At 42.3% G+C, this 22,002-nt stretch overlaps 1 pseudogene; it reads right to left on the bottom strand.

Annotated features, from left to right (window-relative positions):
* Window positions 1-15,649: 15,649 nt before the first annotated feature.
* LOC113908430 lies at window positions 15,650-15,750 on the bottom strand (annotated as a pseudogene).
* Between the last annotated feature and the right edge of the window lie 6,252 nt (window positions 15,751-22,002).

Below are 22,002 nucleotides of genomic sequence, written 5' to 3'. Positions count from 1 at the left end.
GTCTTATCCTTAGTTCCTGAAAACATTTCAAAGCCATAAAGGTGAAGTGGGTGTCTTGTTACTAATCAAGGTGTTTGGACCCTACCTAAGCGTGGGAGCTGGTTGCTGGGAAGATCAGCCATGTGGTTTAAGGGTTCGAACTTTCAGTCCCACCCTCAACCTTTGATTAAATCACTCGGGTGGCCAATGATTTAGTCATGACTATGGAATAAAGACTCCATAAAAACCAAAGAGGACAGCTTTTTGGACCTTCTGTTGGAGCACTTCCACACGTGGGGAACTAGAACACTCCAATGCTACCAAATCAGGTCCCAAGCTCCAGGAGGACAGAAACTCCTTTGTTCTGGACCTTGCCCTATGTGTCTCTCCATCTGGCTGTTGATTCATATTGTTTAATAAACTGGTAAATATAAGTAATTGTCTGCCTGAGATCTATGAGCCACTCTAGCAAATTAATCGAACGTAAGGAGGAGATCATTGGAAACTCCATTATTCAGCCAGAAGCACAGGTAATGAACTGGAGCTTGTGAATGGCATGGGTGGGGGGCAGTCTTGTAGGACTGAACCCTGAACTGTGGAATCTGATGCTGTCTCCAGGTAGGTAATATTAGAACTGAGTTGAATTGAACTGAATTCTTGAACATCCTGCTGGTATCTGAGAAGGACTTGGCATTGGGGGAGGGGATGAAGAGCCCCTTCCATACTGGAATTGGGTCTAGAACACTAAGAATCTTCTAATAGAAATGGCAGGAACTCTCCTAGCTTCGGGTGTGGGTTGATCAAGGGTCTCAAACAAATGCTGTAAGACCCAGTATTTCTCTCCCCCTTGGCTCATGCCTTCTGCAGATCCCACATGAGGAGAGTCTTGATGACTTCCATTCCAAGAGCCTGTGTCTCTCTCCCAACAAGCCCAGCACCATTCTCATTGCATCTCATTGTCTCTGGTTGGTTGTTACTCATCCCTAGACTAACCATGTGGCCAGGGGACTGAGATTCTGTGTCATTATGTTTGAATATGTAATGTCCACCACTAGGGCCGAGATGGAGTCAACTCCCCTGCAACAGCACAAGGGTCTGAGAGTTGTCCAAACAAAAGTACACTGAATGAGTGCCGGGCCATCAAAAACCCAACAAATGTCCATCATAGAGGCTGCTACAAGTAAGCTGTAGAGGCTCAAGTTCAGGGATTAGTAAAGAAGAAATAAAATAATAGTAACAAGGGAAGGAGATTCCGTGCACCCAGAGGAAGAGCACTGTACATCGGTTTCCCATGGAAAGAAAGCACGTCAATCCAGAGAGGCTGTGTCAGACTTAGAGGACCAGGTAAGACTCGGGGAGGAGGGTGAAAATTACCACAAGAAGAAAGAGCGGGCTCCGTGGGCTTCAACAGGGCAGGGGAAGAGGAAGAGGCTGTGGTGATCAGAAAAGACATGTTGAGGGCTTACATTTTTATCAGGGAAGTGCTTTGAGTAATGGTACAGCTGAAAGTGTGGCTTCCAGAGAGGACACAGAAAGTGGGAAATGAAGAAACTGAGGAATGGTTAGCCCAGAGACCTGGAACGATGACCAATGTGTTCTTAGAAGTTACCAAGAAAGGTAGCACTGAAAAAGGCGGAGCCAGGGGATGAAGTCATTGAGGAAAGTGATTCTGACTTCAGAGGCCCACCACCAGCAAGGACAGTAAAGGAGCCCTCTAAACAGAGGAGGGGCTTCCAAAGAGGCTAGAACTTTGAGGAGCTTGGGTTTAGCATTGTTCTTAAAATGTCAGGAGCAAAATTTAAGAAGACAGTTTTCTTCTGCCCCAGGAAGAAAACAAATGGAACGGAATGGAATGGAATAAGTAACTGTAATTCACAGGGAAAAAAAAATGAAGAAAAGCAGAAACTGTAAATAAAGTTAATATAACAAACTCTATAAATACATTCTTGCTCTCCTTTTTTCTTCTTTCAAATACATAAAATCTTATACAGTGACAGTCATAATGATGTACTGTTGGGTTGGTAACATACGTAGGATGATAATAAGACTAAAAAGGGAGAGGAGAAAATAGAGCTATTTAGAAATAAAGTTTCTCTATCTCATTGAACTTTAGTGTAAATCTGAAGTCAATTCTGATAAGTATATTGTGAGCCCCAGAGCAACCATGAAGAAAATAACTCCAATAGTTAAAAAAGCATGAAAAGAAAAAATAAATAAAAATTAAAATTAAAAAGCATGACAGGAATTAAGAAAATAGGAACTCTAAGAGAGCCATACTAATATCAAACAAAACAGAGTTTAAAACAAAGACCAAAAATGTTACCAGAGATAAAAGAGACTATTTTATAATGATAAAAGGGTTAATCCATCAATAGGACACAATGAGGAGCATATATGTACCTCACAACTGAACCTCCAAAAATACTAGAAGCAAAAACTGACAGAATTGTGGGGATAAATACTCAATTCAACAAAAATAGCTGGAGACTTCAATATCCACCTTTTAACAAGATGGAACAACTAGACAAAAGATCAACGGAGACACTGACAAACTGAACACTATAAAACATCTAGACCTAACAGAGACCTCTAGATGACTCCACTCACCAGTCATAATTATGTAATATTCTCAAGAGCACGTGGAACATTCTCCAGACCATAGGATAACCCATAAAACAAAGCTTGATACATTTAATAGGATTAACATCAATCAAGCATGTTCTTTGACCATGATGGAATTAAATTAGGAGTGAAATGGATCTCCATTCAATTCAGGGTTTCTATAAGAGAGGACTGGATGGGGAGTGGTATACGTCCCAGAGAAAAAGCAATTCAGTTGAGGCTGGAGGAGGGAAGGAACTGGGTGGGAGAGGTACAGCACAGACCACAGGGTCTCCCGAGCTGTGATCCGTGGGTGGGCTTCAAGAGTATTAACGTGCTAACATTGCATACGGACCTACAGAGGATCCACAATTTTATGAGATTTATCAGAGGGACCCATTACCCAAAAAAGGTTAAAAATCTCCAATGTGCTTCCACAGGCCATGAATAAAAGCAGAGAAGAGAAGGGCCCCTGAAGAGGAAGGGGGATGGAATACGAAGCTGGATAAGGAATCAGAGTCAGGGTGGGGAGCAGAAAGTGTGTGTGCTGAATGGTGGGGTGTAAATCACAGGACTGGAGGCAGTGGGAGAGGGAGGTTGCGGCACAGGCAGATTTCGGAGTGAAAGAAAGCCTGACACCAGTAAATTGTATGACCGCTGAACAGAGATAGGAGTCTTTGCTGGATGCTTTGGAAAACACCGCTGTCTACAGGGTCCAGTGCCCATGACTCAGTATCGTCAGGGGGTCATCGGTTCCCAGTCAAGGGAGAGGCACCGCCCACAACCCTGCTATTATCTAAAATGTCCTTTTTTATCTTAACATATAGAAGGTGAAAAAAGGTTTAGAATATTTATAAAATGTCAGTAGTAATATCTGGAGCACAGAAATGAGGACATGGAAATTATTTCCAGCCCTTTCATCTTTGAGCCAAATTTATTTTTTAAACATTCAAATATATAAAACTTGGAAGTCAGTTAACGTCTTGGAGTCATGAAATCTGTAGGACTGTGCAGGCCCTCCATGTAAACATGTGTCCAACAAATCACATAGCCCAATTTTCCAACCCTTCGATCCAAGAAAAGGCTTAGGGCAGCTTGCGGCCAGTGGTTCTCTGAAGGGTGCTGGGCTTTGGGGAGAGAGGCATTGCCAAGGTTATCTCCCAAAACTGTGCCATGCACATCACATTTTAATGTGATGCGTGATGTTTTAGATCTAGAGAAGTGCTTCGTTTTATATATTGACCTTTGGCCATATAGTTTCTACCTTTGCAAACAGGCAGGGCTAGCTACAAAATTTGCAAGACCCACCGCAAAATGAAAATGAGGCACTAAGAATTTCAAGATGATGCAGCAGAGCATTAAATCAAGTGTGGAGTCTATATGACTGCCCAGATGATATGCCTACCAAAGCCAGCCCTGTGTAAAGGACAGGAAGGCAATTCCACAACCTGGAGATTAGATTCTCTTATATTTTTACTTATATCTTTTGTGATTTCATTTTCCATTAATACTTTCATCAGCCTGGAGTTTGTCTGGTATGTGGTTTGAGGTATAGATGATAGTTGACCCTTGAACAATGTGGGGTTGGGGGCACCAATCCCCCACATGGTCGAAAATCCATGTATAACTTTGGACTCCCCAAAAACTTAACTACTACTAGCTTACTGTTGACTGGAAGCCTTTTGACAACATAAAGTCAGTCAATGAACACATGTTCTGTATATTATACATATTATATACTGCTTTCTTACAATAAAATAACCTAGAGAAAATGTTAAGAAAATCATAAAGAAGAGAAAATGTTTACAGTACTGTATTTAAAAAAAAAAAAAAAATCCACGTGTAAGTGGACCCACACAGTTCAAACCTGTGTCGTTCAAGGGTCAACGGTACTTTGTATTTCCTGAAGTGGAGAGACAAACGTCCTGCTATCTCTTCCTACAGATGTGAAATGCCACCATTACTGTATTTGAAATTCTTGTCTCGCTATTCCTCTGGTCTGTCCATTCTTGTACATGTTCCACACTAGGTTTATTGTATTCCTATAAATCATTTTAAAGTTTGGCAATGTATGTATGTGCCCCATCATTCACTGGTTCCTGGATTATCTGGTCTTTCACTGTCCCTGCCAAACTTTAAAATCACTTGTCAGGTTAAAAAAAAAAAGAAAAGAAAAAAAATCCTTCCTGTTTTAACAGGAATTGCATTAACTTTACCAATTAACCTCAGAATCATCATCATCTTTACAATCCCCTCAAATTCATGTACTTTCAAAGAACAGCAACTCTTTCAAACTGCCTCCAGCAATAGCTTATTAGTAGAAGTATAAAAATAGAAATAAAGAGATAAAGAATTTCTCAGGAACCCAGACAGCTCATTAAGGTCAGACCTCTCAAGAGAGTGAAAGGCGATCTAAGCATTGGAAGAGGCTTCTAGACCCAGAGAGATTTAGAGAGACTGGTTATCCATCCTATGTGTCCTGCCATCAAGATGGCTCCCTTCCTATGAAATTCAGCTCCTACCACCCCTGGTGCCATATGCCAACTGCCTCATCATGTGCTCTCAATTCGCTTTGGTTTCCACTCACTCGTGGCTTCAGATTCCCCAAAATTTCTACTTCTGCTCACTCACAGCTGCTCATTGGCCTTTGCTACCCTGTGGCTCAGAATCGAACGACATAGTCTCATACCAATACTTTTTTTAAAGGCAACCTTCTATTTATGGCCAAGTGATACTGGTCCTCCATTACCACAGGGAATTCCGGCTTCCTTAGAAATCAACACATTTGAGGGCGCCTGGGTGGCTCAGTTGGTTAAGCGACTGCCTTCGGCTCAGGTCATGATCCTGGAGTCCCGGGATCGAGTCCCGCATCGAGCTCCCTGCTCAGCGGGGAGTCTGCTTCTCCCTCTGACCCTCTTCCCTCTCATGCTCTCTCTCTCTCATTCTCTCTCTCTCAAATAAATAAATAAAATCTTTAAAAAAAAAAGAAATCAACACATTTGAGTTGAAAAAGTGATGGATCTCGTGAGAAGACTTTTTTTCTTTCAGAAATCTCGCAAAGTAGGTATTCTTGTTATCTTTCTTAAGCCGAGAAAACAAGCAAGGATGACGCAGTAACCATAAGAGGTGGCCATTTGCTCGCAGGTCTGTCATGCCTCACAGCTGTAACATTTCCCACGTACTCTACCGCTCTAGAGAAATCTAGGGTACTTCTCCAGATGTTGTGGTTTGCGACACTGTGATCATGAGCGGGCCGTGTAATGCTGCTGAGTGTCGTGATGATGCGTATATAGTAAGGCCGCCACCAGCTCCATGCCTGGTGCTCCGTCCTCCCTCCCTTCGTGCTGCTCTGCAGGACCCCCAGAGTCCGAGCAGGGTGGAGAAGGGCACAGAAGGGGTCGGGCTTGATTCTGCAGTTCTGACTGTTCTGCAGGGAGATGGCCATGACTAACTGCACCCTACTCTCTGAATTTTTCTCTAGATGTTCCACTTATCCTGCTGAAGGCACTAGCAAGCCAAAGCGGGAGTATCACACATAGTAAAAAAAAAAAAAAAAAAGACACAAAGTACAGAAATAAATGACCAAAGTCTAGAAATCCCTGGCTGGTCTAGGAGAAATCGATGAAACAAAAATTAAGGAGTGTTTAGACCCTTCCCTGACATTAGCAACAACAAGCCACGCAACTCCACACAAGTCATATAAGCTTTTCTGTGGCCTTTTTTTCCTCACCATCTGTCAAACTTTCGCTGATTATGGCTGCCTGTTCTACCTCCTGATGAGGAGGATGTGCTCAGAGGGAATGACTGACAGCCCTTTGGAAAGCCCAGCAGACGAGTGAGGACCAGAGGGTCGGGATGGGGCGCCTTGGCAGCAACAAGAGAACCGTCCTCCTGCTCCACATCAAAGGGGCTCACAAGACGCATCCTGCAGCTGGTCGGTTGGATTTCTGCCCTCTAGACACAGGAAAACTGTCCTCAGCAGAACAATGCGGAGCCATATGACATCCCTTACAAAGTAATAGAGTAATACAAAGTAATTAATGCAATTCTCCCCAGGAAATGAATGTGGGAGAAAGTCAAGGTGAAAACATACCAGTCGGCACTACACTGTGCTAGACACAGCACATCTCAAAGGTTGACCAGGTGACCCTTGCCCTCAAGGAGGTTCTAACTCAGTAAAGCAGATCAAGTACATATTTGGGACTCTACTATAAGAAAAAATGTGATGTGATATGGTGCAGGAACAGGTTAAGTGTTGTCGGAAGCTAGAAGAGAAAGACAACGTCTCTGGGGGAAGCAGGGAGCATGTCGGCTACGTTGCAGAAGTTGAGTCACATTTCTACGCAAAGGGATGGAGGGAAAAGCACTTCTGAGAACAGGGATACCAGGAGCCAAAGTGCAGAAAGAAGGAATCCCTGAGCATGCACGGCAAACAAGGAAAGTTCAGTGTCACAGGAGCACAGAGTGCTAGAGCTACAAAGGAAGGCTGGATCCTGATTGTAAAGACTTTGAATGTGGGCTGCAAAGACACTGATCATCCAGGCGAAGGTGTCTGACTGGAGTCATATCATGATCAGAGATTTGCTCCAGAGAGATTGCTAATTGCACATGGGATGAATGACAGAGTGAAGGCGTAAGAGTTAATACCAGTGTCAATAAGATGGTTCACAAGGTGATGGTCAGGATGATGAAAGGCTGAGTGCACAAGTTATGGTAAGCAGCAAAAGGAAGGGGAAAAGAAGTTCAGGGTCTTGGGTTTTTTTTACTTTTCAACGTTGATCTTCACAACTTTTGGAGTAGATACTCTCCTTCCCGTGTCTTGGATGAAGAAAAAAACCAACTCGAACATAAAGAGGGTTAAAGTCTTGCAAAAATCACACAATCACTCAGTGGTCGGGGAGAAAAAGAAATTAGAAACGAGGTTCCATGGACTATAACTTACCCCTTATAATCTGTCATCTCCCTTCCCCCAAATCAACCAAAATATTGTCAAAGAAGCCACAGTTTTATGTTGTTTATCCCAGAGAAAGTATATTTGCATCCCAGCGTTGCCATATACATTATCAGAACCATAAGGCCAAACCTCTCTGGAACAATTTTCATTGTCCAAATCCCCTTCTCCACTAATGTGGTGATGTGATTTGCATGACAGCAATTGGTTCTACCCAAGTATACCAGCCAGTACCCTGCGACCTCCTGAAGGGCACATGGCTTTGATTATTTGGGGACAAAAATAATCTCAGCTTGAAGAGAGTTCCCAATCCCAACTTTCTAAATAACAGACACCAAAATATCCAATACTCTAAATAGATAGTATCCCCCCTTCTTTTTCCTCAAGAGGCAATGGATGAACGTCACAGTGCACCGTGGTGCCAAGAACGCTTTATGCTTCCCAGATGCACGGACTGACATACTAAACAAACTATTTATGAAATTTCTTTGGAAGAGTCAAGGCAAATAACAGCCTGGCCCCCACCTCCACCATCACCACCAAAGTTAACTGGAGTAGCTCTGCTCAGAGTGACAAGGAAGCAAACTTGAGTGCTAGGGTGTGGTTTGGTGCAATGGGACTTGCTATCTGTCACTAGCTATGATTTTTCTTCCCCACGCTCCAAAATTTCCTTTCTTCCCATGTATCTTAAATAAGTGGCTATGTTATGGTTGCCAAATTGGATACAAGATTCCCGCTGACCTCCTCCCCCTCCCAGTAGCCACAAGGAGTTACTGCTCTGTGTAGGACCTAGGGGAACAATAGATGGGGTCTTATCATCCCCAGCCTCCCAACACACAGACACACACACACACACACACACACATCATGCCAGTAATAGACATTTAGTAACTCACAGATGTTGTGGTCTCATGAGAAAGAGGGGACTTAATCAAATAGTATTTTATGAGATTTATTAATTACATAAGTAACTAACCACCATCTCCCTCGCCCCCAGCCTGACTCTTTGTAACCTCTTTCCCCCCTTACGGCTGCTCTAAACTAAGGGAATGGGCATGTGGTTATGATTTCGTATGATCTGCCCTGGGAACGCATCTTCTACAGAAAGGATTTTCTGGACTCTGGGTAGCCTAGGATCATCCCACCCCACCCCTACCTGCCGGTCACCTCTGGGAAACCAAGCTGTCAGGTGAATGAAAGACAGGAGAGGTGTCTAGGGTCAAGCAAAGGGATTTCCCCGTAGGAGCTACTGCCAATGCCACCCCCTTCCCATCATGTACACTTGACTTCCAAGGGAAGGGAGGCGCTTTGAGCATTCTGTTTGTCTGGTTGCTTAGTTTCTTCCTGCCAAGGGCTTAAAGTTGGTACCCAAAAAAGACCCCTACACAAATAAGAAACATTGCTTAATATGACAACAGTGACAATGAATATAAGGAATGGAAAGGAGAAATTTATCATTTCATCTGGGGCTGTCTTGTTCAACACTCCCCCCTCCCACTGCCAGCATCATCACCAAACCTAGGCTTTATTTTTTAGTAAGTGTGTGAAGTTCCTCTGAAGCAGTAAGAAAGTCAAGGCCAGACAGAGTTCAGATCCACTTAAGAAATGCTGCATTCTTATTTCACCCTTTCATATCTTGGAGAATCACAATGCATATTTTAAACACACAAACTTCTCTGAGAAGTGACCCAGTAAATAAACTTGGCTGTTTGACTCTGTTGCTAGTCCAGGAGCCCTTCCCTGCCCTGGCACCCCACACTCCATACCCTTGACATTTCACATAAGAATCATGTCAACCATAAAATTAAAGTCTATGAAATACTTAAGGAAACAATGCTCTAATAATTAATTCTATAAAGCTGATCACTATTTAGGGAACTAACTCCTAATCCTCATTCTGCACAAAACCAGCAGGCCCCCTTTAGGCACCAGAATGGTGGGGAGTGCACAGACTTAGCTGTGCACTGTCCCAGACATGCTCTTTTAACTTCTAACCTATCCAATTAATGATTATGAGCCTATACAACGAGAATCCATTTTTACGGACAGAGATATATAAAGAATGTGGAATCCGATATATTTGCAGAAAGAAACCCAAACTCAAAACCAAGCCTAGATAGGACATGACAGAGTCAAAAGACCGGTTTCAGAAACACATTCTCTCTTTCCACAGTTCTACAGAAATCTAAGTGACAGATCTTTTCCATCAACCTGTTATTTCCTACCTCACAGAGTATTACAAAAGTAGCCACTTGTCTCCGTTAGTAGAACCCACAAGATCCACATCTATAATATAAAATTGTTAAACTACAGAGAAATCTGGTAAATATGAAGAATTCTTTTCATGGAAGATTGAAAACCACATCCCTTGAAGACTCAATGTTGGGAGAATTTTCAAGCAGGAGTGCTTTTAAAATTATTTCCGTGACCCCCTAAAAGATGGCCAAAGAACTGCATAAGACAGGGGAATAAGTGTACTTTTATCTAGCATATGTAACCTCCAGGAGCTTCTAGAACAAGGAAGTGGGGCTAAGTGCACAAGGCTCATGGTTCTAGGAGCCTAAAATGTCCACCAGAAAAGGGTCTGATAAAGATGAAAACTTTTAGAAGGATTTGTGCTTCTGACTATGACAAGTTCCCTTGTGTCTGCCACTAATAACAACCAGAACTGCCAGGTTTTGGAGGGGAGAAAAAGTAATCTGTTTAGAGGATTCCAAGAGCTACCAAAGTGATGAGCCAAGATCACGGGGAGAAAAAAACTCAAGATATTTGCTGCTTTATAATCATCACTGGGATGAAAAGCTACAAAGCTAACTGGCTAAGGAAAAGAGCAAAGATCTTATATAATCTTTCCTATGCAATATCTACCAATCAGTCAAAAAATATCACAAATGCAAGGACAGGACTCAAAGACCCCAAGAGGGAAAAAGGATAATAGAAACAGATTCACATAATACGTCAGAATTATCAGCCGAGGCTTCTAAAATAACTAATATTACTATGTTCAGCAAAACATATGAAAGCTGATGAACTTCAGTAGAAAACTGAAATCTGTGAGAAAACAATCAAGTGTAAATTCTAGAATTGTAAAAGTCATACCTGAAATCAGTAACTCGGTAAGTGGGTTTAACAGCAGCCTAAGCAGAGCTGGAGGAAAAACTCAGCTGTGTTCCCACCCTGAAACCCAACAAGAAAAGACAACAGAAAGTACAGAGAAGAGGAGAAGAGACATGTGCGTCATGGTAAAACGTCTACATGTGTAACTGAAATCCCAGAAAGAAAGAGGAAAGAAAGTGGACCTGCAATTTTATTTAGAAAGTGAATAAAAGTTCTGAAGGCTGAAGAAAGACAACAAGCCACAGTTTCAAGAAACACTATCCTATCCAAGTAAATTACAACAAAGGAAGTCATTCCTCGGCATATCATGGGAGAGCTGCTAAAACCAACAGCAAAGGCAAAAGATAACCTTCCTGAATAGGATCAATAATAAGATTTACACATGATTTTCGAACAGAAAAGAGAGAAGTCAGAAGACAAAGGACTACTGCGACACAAATTACCTTGTCTCAGCTACCAATCCCAAGGGGACAAAGTACCATGTACCAACTACCAATCCCAGGGAAGCCTCCCAACACTTCTGCCCACTGCATCCTGGTACCAGAGTCTCCAAGGAGCACAACACTGCCAGGCCCTGGATGGAACAGCACTTTGCTTACGTAGAGTAGAGACAGTAAGATCAGCTTCAAGAGTAGGCATCAGTGCCCCATGGCCAGGAGGTCTCTCCCAGCAGGTGACACAGGGCACTTTGCCTACACACACCCCTCTCATGCCACAGTGGATGGAGCTCTGTCCCCTCCCTGAGGAGGAGAGAGGTACACTGGGGTTGGCGAGGTGCCATATGATACATGTGCCTTACGCAGAGTAAAAGAGAAGCCTATGAGCAGAAAACAGGGGAAAATAGCCTCACACAAGGCAACAAGCCCAGCACAGGCTGTGTGGGCTCTTTATCTCTTGGTAGGGAAGTATTCCAAGCTGCAGGCCTACTCTGACGCAGCTGAGTGGGGGCTGAAACGTGCATGCACAAGACTGCCTTTCCCAACAAATATCACCCTTTAAATGCTGAAAGAAAATAACTGTCACCCCAACTGACCACCCTGTGAAAATATTCTTCCCCCAAAAACCAAAGATGAGACAAAGAATATTAAAATAACCTGTCATCAACGGGACTGTTTTAAAAGGAATACTGAAAGAAGTTCTTCAGGACAGGACAAAAGGGAACTAATCTCAGAGGAAAGCCCAGAATGCAGGAGGGAATGAAGACCCACAGAAAGAGTATGTATGTGGGCAAATTTAAATGAATATTTGCTATACAACAATAACAACGCCTTGTGGAATTTTAAATGTAAGTTTGAATACATGAAAATAACGTAAAAGAGGGAAGGAACCTTGTGAAGAAAACAGTGAAAGAACCAATTCCTTCACACACTTATAAATCAAGGAAGTATGCTTTTGTCACGTAGAGTAAGCAAAAGGAAGAGTAAAATATACATGTGTGTATTTAACAACTGATAAAAGAGAAAAAAATGGAATAAAGAATGCTGATATGACCACAGAAAGAAAACAAAGGAAAAATAACAAATCCACCATCAAAATGGGAGATTTAAATACACTTCTTTCAGTAACTAATAAAACAGATTTAAAAAGTGAAAATACAGGAAATTTAAACAAACTTGACTGACTGGCATGTATAAAACACTGAGTTCAACAATTGCAGAATGCATATTTTTCCAAGTTCTCACAGAGCATTGTAAAGTTAACCTGTATGCTATCTGCCGGCCCATAAAGGAAGTTCCAATGAATTCCAAAAATCTGAAGCCATGCAGAATATGTCCTCTGACTTCAGTGGAATCACATGAAAAATCAATATACAAGATACAGATTAATACCTCAAATGCTTGGAAATTAAGCAATACTCTTATAAATAACTAAGGGATCAAGAAGAAATTGGAGCGGAAATGAGGAAATACGTGTAGTAGGAGATTGTGAGGATACAGAATGTCAGGAATAGGCTGCTGCTAGAGTAGTCCTTGCTGGGAATCAGAGCTTTGAAGACATAGATCAGAAGAGAAAAGGGCTGAAAACCAGTGACTTATGTAACCATCTCAAGGACATAGGGATAGAGGTAGGGGTGCCTGGTTGGCTCAGTCGGTAGAGCACACAACTCTTATTCTGAGGTCATGAGTTTGAGCTGCATGTTGGGCATGGAGCCTACTAAAAAATAAAAAGAAATTTTTGAAAAAGGACATAGGGATAAAAAGCGTAGTAAATTCAAGAAAGGTAGAAAGAAAAAATACGTCTAGGACAGAAAAACTGATGAAATAGAAAAATGTAATAAAATCAAGAAAGCCAAAAGCTGTTCCTTTGAAAAGACAAAAACAACTGACAAAGAAGCAATATAGCAAATACCACTGATCAAGAGTAGAGAAGGTACGCATTTCTAATACTGGACCTCAAAAGGGGTGTATCACTACAGATCCTACAAATAATCAAGAAACAGGAAGAGAATATTTTTGAACAATTTTGTGCAAACACATTTGAAATTTCAGCCAAGGCACATTCCCAGAAAAATACAATTTACAAACTGGCATAAGAAGAAACAGAAAATCCAAATAATCCTATATTTATTAAAGAAATTGAATCCATAATTTAAAACCTCTCCACAAAGAAAACTCTAGTCTCTGAGATGTTCATTGTCAAGAAGCACTGAACGTTTAAGGAAGAAATTAACTATTTTAAACAAAACTTCTAGGGACTAGAACAAAAAAGGGAACACTTCCCAACTGATTTTATGAAGACAGTATAATCTTATTACTAAAAAGACCTGGCAAGGAAACTACAAGTAAAGAAATCATAGGCCAAGCTCTCTCATGAGCAAAGTTGCAAAAGTTCTAAACAAAAGGGTAGCAAGTCAAATTCAGCAATATAAAAATAGTACACCGCAGCAAAATTGGTCATATTCTGACTCTTAAATGAGTCAGTTTAACATTTCAAAGTCAATCAATGGAATTTTCAAAAATCATTTGATCAACTAAAAAGATACAGAAAAACCATGTGGTAAGTCTCAATATCCAAGCATAATAAAATGCAGTAAACTGAAAATGGAACATAATTTTCTTAGTCTGCAAAAGGTGTCCACAAGAAAATCTACATCAAACATAATACTTAATGACAAAATACTTAAAGGTTTTCTCTTCATATTAGGAACAAAACAATAATGTTCCCCTCACCATTTCTAATGAACAATGTACTAAAGATCCTAGCCAGCACAAGAAAACAAAAGAAATATTATTCATAGACAGGACTGTGTGCATAACAGATCCAAAAGAACCAGTAAACAAACTTAGATTACTTAGATCAGCAAGGTCACTAGATACAAATTCAATATACAAAAGCACATCGTATTTCTATTCATTAGCAATGAAAATGAGAAAATTAAATGGTATGGTAACATAACAGCACCAAAAAAATATCAACACCTGAAAATAACCCAAATAGAAAATGTAAAAAGCTACTCAGAATATTACAAAATATCACTGAGAAATTCAAGACAATCTAAGAAGTAAAATAGACAGATATACTATATGCACAGATTTAAGTATTTAATATTATATACTGAATATGTATATTTTCTCCAGACTGAGCTAAAGATTCCATATTCAATATACCAGCAGGTGTGTGTGTGTGTGTGTGTGTGTGTGTGTGTGTGTGTGTGTGTGTGTAATGAACAAGGTGATTCTAATGTTAAAGGCCAAAACAGTCTTGAGGAAAAAGAACAGGGTTGGAGGATTTTCAACACCAGATATCAATGTGTGCTATAAAGCTGCAATAAGTAAAACAGTATGGTACTGGCACAAAGATAGACGATACAATGGAATGAAAGAAACACAGACATATACATCACACACACACACACAGAAAAAGAAAGAGAAACTTGATTTATGACAAAAGTATCACTTCATAGCAGCAGAGAAAGGCTGATCTCACTAAACAGGTGCTGGGTTAACAGGATATCAATATGAAAAAATGCATCATTAACCTCTATCTCATACCAAGCATAAAAATATATTCGAGATGGATCATAAGCCTAAATATGAACAGTAAGAGTGCTTTAGATTACTTAAACCAGATGCAAAAACACTAATTCCAAAAGAAAACAATGATAAATTGAGTTACATTAAAATTAAGAATTTCTGTTCATTGTTAAATACTGTAAGAGAGTAAAAAGGCATGTGGAGAGTAGGAGAAAATATCTGTATGCATATTTCCCATAAAAGATTTGTCCAGAACACATATTTTTTTAAAAACCTTCAAATCAATAAGAAAAACATAAATGACCTACAAAAACAGCCAAAAGATTTAAACAGGTGGGGCACCTTGGAGGCTCAGTCAGTTAAGTGTCTGACTCTTGGTCTTAGCTCAGGTCGTGACCTCATGGGTCCTGAGAGTCCATGCGCTCCGCATGGAGTCTCCTTGGGATTCTCTGCCTCTCCCTCTCCCTGTGTTCCCCGCCCCCAAACAAACAAATAAATGAACAAATAAGATTTAAACAGTTTCTTTACAAAGTAGGGTATTTAGATGGCCAATAAATATATAAAAAGGCCGTTCACTCATCTTCAGGAAAAATCAAATTACATCATGGTAAGGAATCACAACACACCACCAGAGCAGTGATATTTAAGACTGACACTGGGACAAAAGAAGTCTCGTCTACCACTGGGGTGAGCATAAATTCACGCAATCACGTAGGAACACCGTTTTTGCATTATCTCCTAACACTGAGAACATGCAAATCCTCTTGCCTAGCAATTCTCCTCCTAGGATACATGTGTTTACGTGCCCGCTCAAAAAAAAAAATATACAGAAGTCTCTGGCAGTCATAGTTAAAAACTGAAAATGTTCATCTATCGCAAAAGAGACAGATGCACCGTGAGTTGTGATATATTCATACCACAAATAGCATTGAAAACGAATGAACTGCAACCACGTGTAACAAAATGGATGGTTCCTACCAACATAACGTAGGCAAAGGAATTAAATGTTAAATATATACGGCATGATTTCATTTATTTAAACTTGACGAATTTGCGTGTCATCCTTGTGCAGGGGCCAAGCTAATCTTCTCTGTGTCATCCCAAATTTAGTATAAAACTTCAAAAGTAGGCAAAACCAATCAATGGTAGCAGAAGTCAGGAAAACAGTTTGGTCCTTTGGGGAGGAAATGATTAAAAATGAAGCCAATGAGGTTGGGTGGGGAAAGCAGAGTCAACAGATGGAGAAAGGCCGACTGCTGGGGTTATTGCTGAAACACTTCACCCAAGCACACCTGACTCTACTTCCCTCTACTGCTGGACCTCTGAATTCCAAGAGACTCTAGTTTCAAATAAGTTGTTGCCTTTTGCACCAGTCTTGACCTCTGCCTGGAAACCAGCTCCTGCTAGAAATGGAGACCTGGAAAGGTGGGTTTCTCTCCATGTATGAAGGTGAGAACAGAGTGATCGACAGATCACAATAGAGACAGGATTTTCAATCCAGCTGTGGGAAGGTTCTATGCTTCTATGGGCCCTATTTGAAAGCAGAAGCTTGGGTAGGGATGGATCTAGTTTGTGACATGGACTGGATTTGGTGTGGCTGCAGTAAGCTAATGCTTTCTCCATCGATACCTCCAAACCTGCTCCATATCTCAGTTCCTTCCCCTTGAATAACCTACTCAGGTGGGACCAACAGTCTCATTTTTAGATATTATAAATCCAATCCAAATGAATATGGAAACACCTATCATACAGCTACATCAAAACATCTCCCCTTGTGTTGATGGGTTGAATTATGTTTCCCCAAAAGGAGATATGTGGAAGTCCTGACCCTCAACATTTCAGAATGCGGCACTATTTGGAAATAGCGTTGTTGTAGATGTCGTTAGTTAAGATGCGGTCATCCTGAAGGATGGTGGGCCCCTGATCCAATGTGACTTGTCGCAGGAAGACGTCGCCATGTGATGGTGGAGACAGAGACAGAGGGGATGTGTCTACAAGCCAAGGAATGCCAAGGACATTTTCGGCGACACCAGAAGCTAAGACAAAGAAGGGAACGGATTCTCCCCTGGAGCCTTGGAGAGAGCATGGCCCTGCCGACATCTTGACTTCGGACTTCGGGCCTCCAGAATTGTGAGAGAAGGAATTTGTGTTGTTTTAACTGCCACCCTGCCCCCCACCCAGTTGGGGGTAGCAGCCCTGAGAAACTAATACACCTCCCACTGCTCAGGCCTATTCTGCCAGTTCCTCAGACCCACAGCAGGGAAGCGTTTGATGTGTAATGAGCATTTACACATCAAAGCGGTCACCTGGTGGATTTTCCGGCTTCTTCTGTTCCCCTTACACAGCACACTGCTCTGTCTCCGGAGTACTCCTGCTCTCCTGCCCAGGCAGTCAGGCCCCTGGTCTCCCCGTCAGCAAGAACGCTGCTAGCGACCTGGGCCACAATCACACAGGAGCTGAGCAATCTTGGGCGGTGGGGGCGGGGGGGCAGGGAGCGGTCAGGCACTTTGTTCAGTCTCCTGCTTGTTCTTTGGCTCCTGAATGAGAAAGTGAGTTCCAAAGCATGGATGGGGTCAGAGGGTCATAAAGAGAGACAGAAGAAGGTGACCATGCTGCTTACACAGCATGACATGAGGAACTCAAAAGCTCTTCCTCCAACCTGTTTCCTCGAGGGCCTGACATGCCACCATTAGGTGACAGAGTTACAGGCCCCGGGTATAATGGGCAGGCGTGGGGCAGGGGACATCTTATCAGACAACCCAGCTGAGGGACTGGTCGGTGGGGTGGGTTCCTACGGGCAGCCTTGGCTGGGGGACCCCAAGAAGACCGGAGGAGAACGGGGAAGACATGGGAGCAGCCAGCAGCTTTGGTGGTGCGGAGAACGATTTTGCAAAGGAATCTGGAGAATCAGAATCCTGGCAGGGATCCATCCGCAGATTAAGTTGGAGAACTTCACTTTTAGGTGAAAGAAAGGAGCAGGGAGGCCTGTTTTTCTGAAATTTGCCAAATATGCTCAGGGTGGGAGCAAGGGGGCTTCAATTTAACTCAAAACACATTTCTTGAGCTCCTCTTAAGCTCAAGATACTACACTGAGGTTTAGCTACTAAAGGATGATCTTAAAGGATGAGCAGATATAGCCCCTGCCCTTGAGATGACCCTTTCTATCCAGCAGGGGAGCCTGAGTCCTATTTGTAACTCAGGATGTGAGGCAGAGGGACCCAAGCACCACTGAGAAGTCCAGACAACAGCTAATGCTTATACTGAGCGCTCAGCACCGTTTATGTCTACTCATTCCTTTTACGCTCACCACCACGCCCTTGTGTTATCATGATCCTTTTACAATGGAGACCAGAGAGGTTAAGTTACCTGCCCAAGGAGCCCAGCCTGCAGGCAAACTGGCAGAGATCTGAATATCTATAGTCTGTCTCCTGAGGCTGCGTGCTAAACACTGGACTAACTCTTGGGGAGTACTGCTTCTGGCTGGCAGGAGTGGGGGAGTTGGGAGAGTTCCAACAGCAGAGAATGTCCCCTGAGAGGCGCTTTGAGGCAAGGGTAGGTAACACGGGCCCTCCAAACCATGGCGAGGGAGGGTCTCCCTCTTCACGACTGGGACCCTCAGTGGCACCCGGCATTTAAACACAGCCTGCCTTAGAGAAAACCAATAAATAAATGATCAATTGCCAAAGTCCCTTCTATCTCGCAGACCATGAATCCACACGGTGGAGAAAGCAAAAGCCATGGGGCCATAAGGGAGCCTGTGGTCCCTCTTCCAAGACAAAGAAAGCTGAGAGGTCAACAAGGACATTGTGGAGGCTACCATAAGGATGAATCTGAAGAACGAATCACGGAAGCTGCCGATCGAATTGACTTCAAGTAATACCGTCAGCATCAGAAAATTGTTAGTGTCTGTTACCCCTGGCCCTTTTTCCAGGGTTAACCCTTCCAGGCAAGTGTTACACTGCAAACGTTTGATGTTAGAGGATTTTGTTGGGGTGTGCAGTGAGAACAAATGCAACATCACCCCATGTTAAAAGCGTGGGTCCAATGTTTGGCAAAATGCATCGATAAGGGCATTGTGAAGATAAATGGCTGGAAGGAAAGACAGAAAACCAGAGAATGTGACTCCCCCTCAGCACCGTTTGGTCTATGACCAGCTCTGGTTTGCAGAGGGATAGGGACTGTTAGTTCTTTATTTTTCCTACTGGGTCGAGGGCCCAGTACCACCACAGGGCTGACTTTAGCTCCAACTCTTTATTTAGTAAAACGAAAACTCCATGAACATTCTGGCACTAGGAGGCATGAGTTGGCTCCTCCAAACGGAGACCTCTGCTATTTAGGGACTCTACAAAACAGAAAAATGTGTATTACCAAATAACTATTTAGAGAAAATATTGGAAAAAAAAAAAAGATCGAGAGAGAACTGTTTGTTTTAATATGGTCTGTTTACAATGCATTATTACTGGACTGCAGAGTGTGTGCTAAGGGAACAAAAATGCATTTGCATTTTTTCAGGGTCAAAATAGCCATGTTCAGACGGCACACAGCAATCTCTCTTACAGTTATTTTTCTTCTCTTTTTCTGGCATTTGATAGATTCTAGAAGTTCATCTAACTTGACCTTTGGCTAAACTACCCTTACTGCTGCGAAAATATATTCTCCCTCAAACAAGGCCTCCTTCTGCAGTCAGGAGTCAGTTTCCCGAAGCCAACGGTCCTCAAACTTTAATTTGCGCCAGAAATTCCCAGAGGGTTTGTGAAAGCACACACAGGGTCCCATCCCTAGATTTTCTGATTTCGTAGGTCTGGGGTGGGGCCCAAGCCATCTCCTTTCTTCCAAGTTCCAGTATCAGGTGATACTGATGCTGGTGGTCCGAGGCCCACACTCTGAGACCCCGCTGGGGTCTATGTGCAGGGCAGGAGTGTGCAGTCCTGTCCATGCTGAGATGACCGGGAGAGGAGACTGAGCAGACTATCTGACTGTCCCTGGAACACAGGGCCCTTCCTTCTCCTGTGGTAACGGGATCTACGACAGCTCTCTGGTATCCAACACAGCCAGGAAGACAGAACCAAGCTAGAGATGAAGAGAATCAGTGCTGCTGGCAACGCTGGGACCCCTGCATCCAGCTGAACCCCGGTTATGTGAGCCAGCGGATTTGCGTTTTCACTAAAGTAGGCTGGGTTATTTATCCTTCTCAAGAAAAGAATCCTGAATTGGACACCTACTCTCTGGATGTTTATAGCATGGGGTCCTTCCACTTCTTTTGTTCTCCGAACCCTCACTGTTGCCAAGGGAGGGTCTCCAGCACAAGGAAGTCATGCTACTGTGTCTACTATCTAGTCACCTAGTTTCTTTTCTCAGTAATTAACTGAGAAAAGGATCTCAGGAACTTCTCCCACACACAGTCATGCTACCCAACCTTGAGCTTCATTTTCCTGGCTGTAAGCATATCCACTTCTCTGCTTCACTCCCTGGGTTACTTACACTCGGGAGCACAACACAGTGCAAATATATGTCAAAGGCAGGAGCACAACACAGTGCAAATATATGTCAAAGGCAGGAACACTGAATATCACCTTATTCCAATAAAGTGCAAGGGCTCTAACTATTATGCTTTGCATTCTTGATGCAAACTGTTTGGTGAAAAACACTAATAAAGTTAGCTTTTGAGCATATCTGAGGTTTCTATAATTGCAAAGTTTTGTAATTGATCCAGGGACCCTTTTAGCCAAACCGTATTGCTAAGAACATCCTGGCACATCCTAGAATTTGGGATGATTACCCTAGCAATCCCATACCACATGAGTAGGTGCCCACAAATGTGGAAGATCCCAAGCATAGTATGTTGTATCCTGGAGGGACTTAATAACACGAAATTCAATTGATTGCCATTTAATCATTAAATAAGCATGTCCTTGGTGTCCACAAACGATTTCCACATGGAATTCTAAGTACACAGTGGCATAAAAAACAAGTATCATCCTTTTCTTAAGGAATAATGCAATTTAATAAAAAAAGACCAAAATACTAACTAAACAATTGGAAAGTATGAACAAAGGCAGGACTACTGTTTTTTAACACAGTACCAGAGCGCATATGACCAAATCAATGCATTCTTCAAATATTCTAAAGAGGTTCCCTCCGTTTACTTTGCAATTTTTTTTTGGAACTGTCTGCATAGACAATCTACCACCACTCATATTTGCAACGGACACAGTTGGTGGCCTGGCCCATTCGCATTTCATCCCTGTCATCAGAACCCCTATTTTGTTATGGAAGGTAATGTGTTCCTATTCAGGCCATGTATGGGTCACAAATGGTCTGATTCAGTTGTGACAAGCCTATCTCCCGCTTTCCCAGCATTCTTGCAGATGGGATGGCAGTGTGACCAGTGAAACCAGAGCAATCATTGGTTTTCCTGTTAAATGAGGAACACGCTGGCTTAGCTCCTTGCTCTTATGCTTTCTTCTGGCCTCAAACATAGGAGTGATGCCTGAGGACAGCACAGCCATCCTGTGACCCTGGGGTAGCAGTCCCTGAGTAAAAGACCAACAAAAGAATTGCAGCCAATACCAGCACTGACATCATGGAGCAGCTGAAATCCATGCCAGCAGCCGGAAACTTCTTAATACGTCAGAAAAAAGGAATCCGTTTCCTTTAAGCCATTGTAAGTGGATTTTTATGTTACTTGAAACTGCCCACAATATTGTAAGTGATAGAACAATAGTCTCATTTTTTTTAAGTAGGCCCCACACCCAGCACAGAACCCAATGCATGGCTTGACTCACGACCCTGAGATCGTGACCTGAGCTGAGATCAAGAGTCAGACACCTAACCTACTGAGTCACGCAGGCACCCCTATAGTCTCATTTTTTTATTTATCAGGTGATTCCCCCAAACACATTCCCGAAACTTTAGTTCAAATTTCTTTAGGCTGTTGCCAGAACGTATATCCTCCCTCGAAGTATCCTGAGGGCAGCAAAAGGAACGTATTGCCAGCCCTTAAGGCAGTTTTATAAGAAAATTTTGAGATGTTTTAAAATATGGCAATTTTGTGATACTGAGTGGCAGCACTAAATGGAACACTCCTCTAGTTAAAATATTTGGTTCAAAAAAGTCATTTGAGTCTCATCTCTGACATGTTATAACTAAAACCAAATGCTGATTAAAGCTATAGTAAGAAGATCAAGGAGTATAATTATTAATTACCCTCTTAGCTTCAGTTGTTTTCAAGAAAAGTATTAGCTTAAAACCATCTGTGAAGGTTGTTGAGTTAATTTGGACTCTGGTTTATTTTCATTCTCTCTTCACAGCAAATGTTGAAAATCATTTTGGGGTTAACGTCCAATATAACCTGTGTTTTAGGTTTTTATCAGGAGATTC

The sequence above is a fragment of the Zalophus californianus genome, chromosome 16, assembly GCF_009762305.2.
Source record: "Zalophus californianus isolate mZalCal1 chromosome 16, mZalCal1.pri.v2, whole genome shotgun sequence".
Taxonomy (NCBI): domain Eukaryota; kingdom Metazoa; phylum Chordata; class Mammalia; order Carnivora; family Otariidae; genus Zalophus; species Zalophus californianus.
This window is presented reverse-complemented; position numbering and strand designations above follow the sequence as displayed.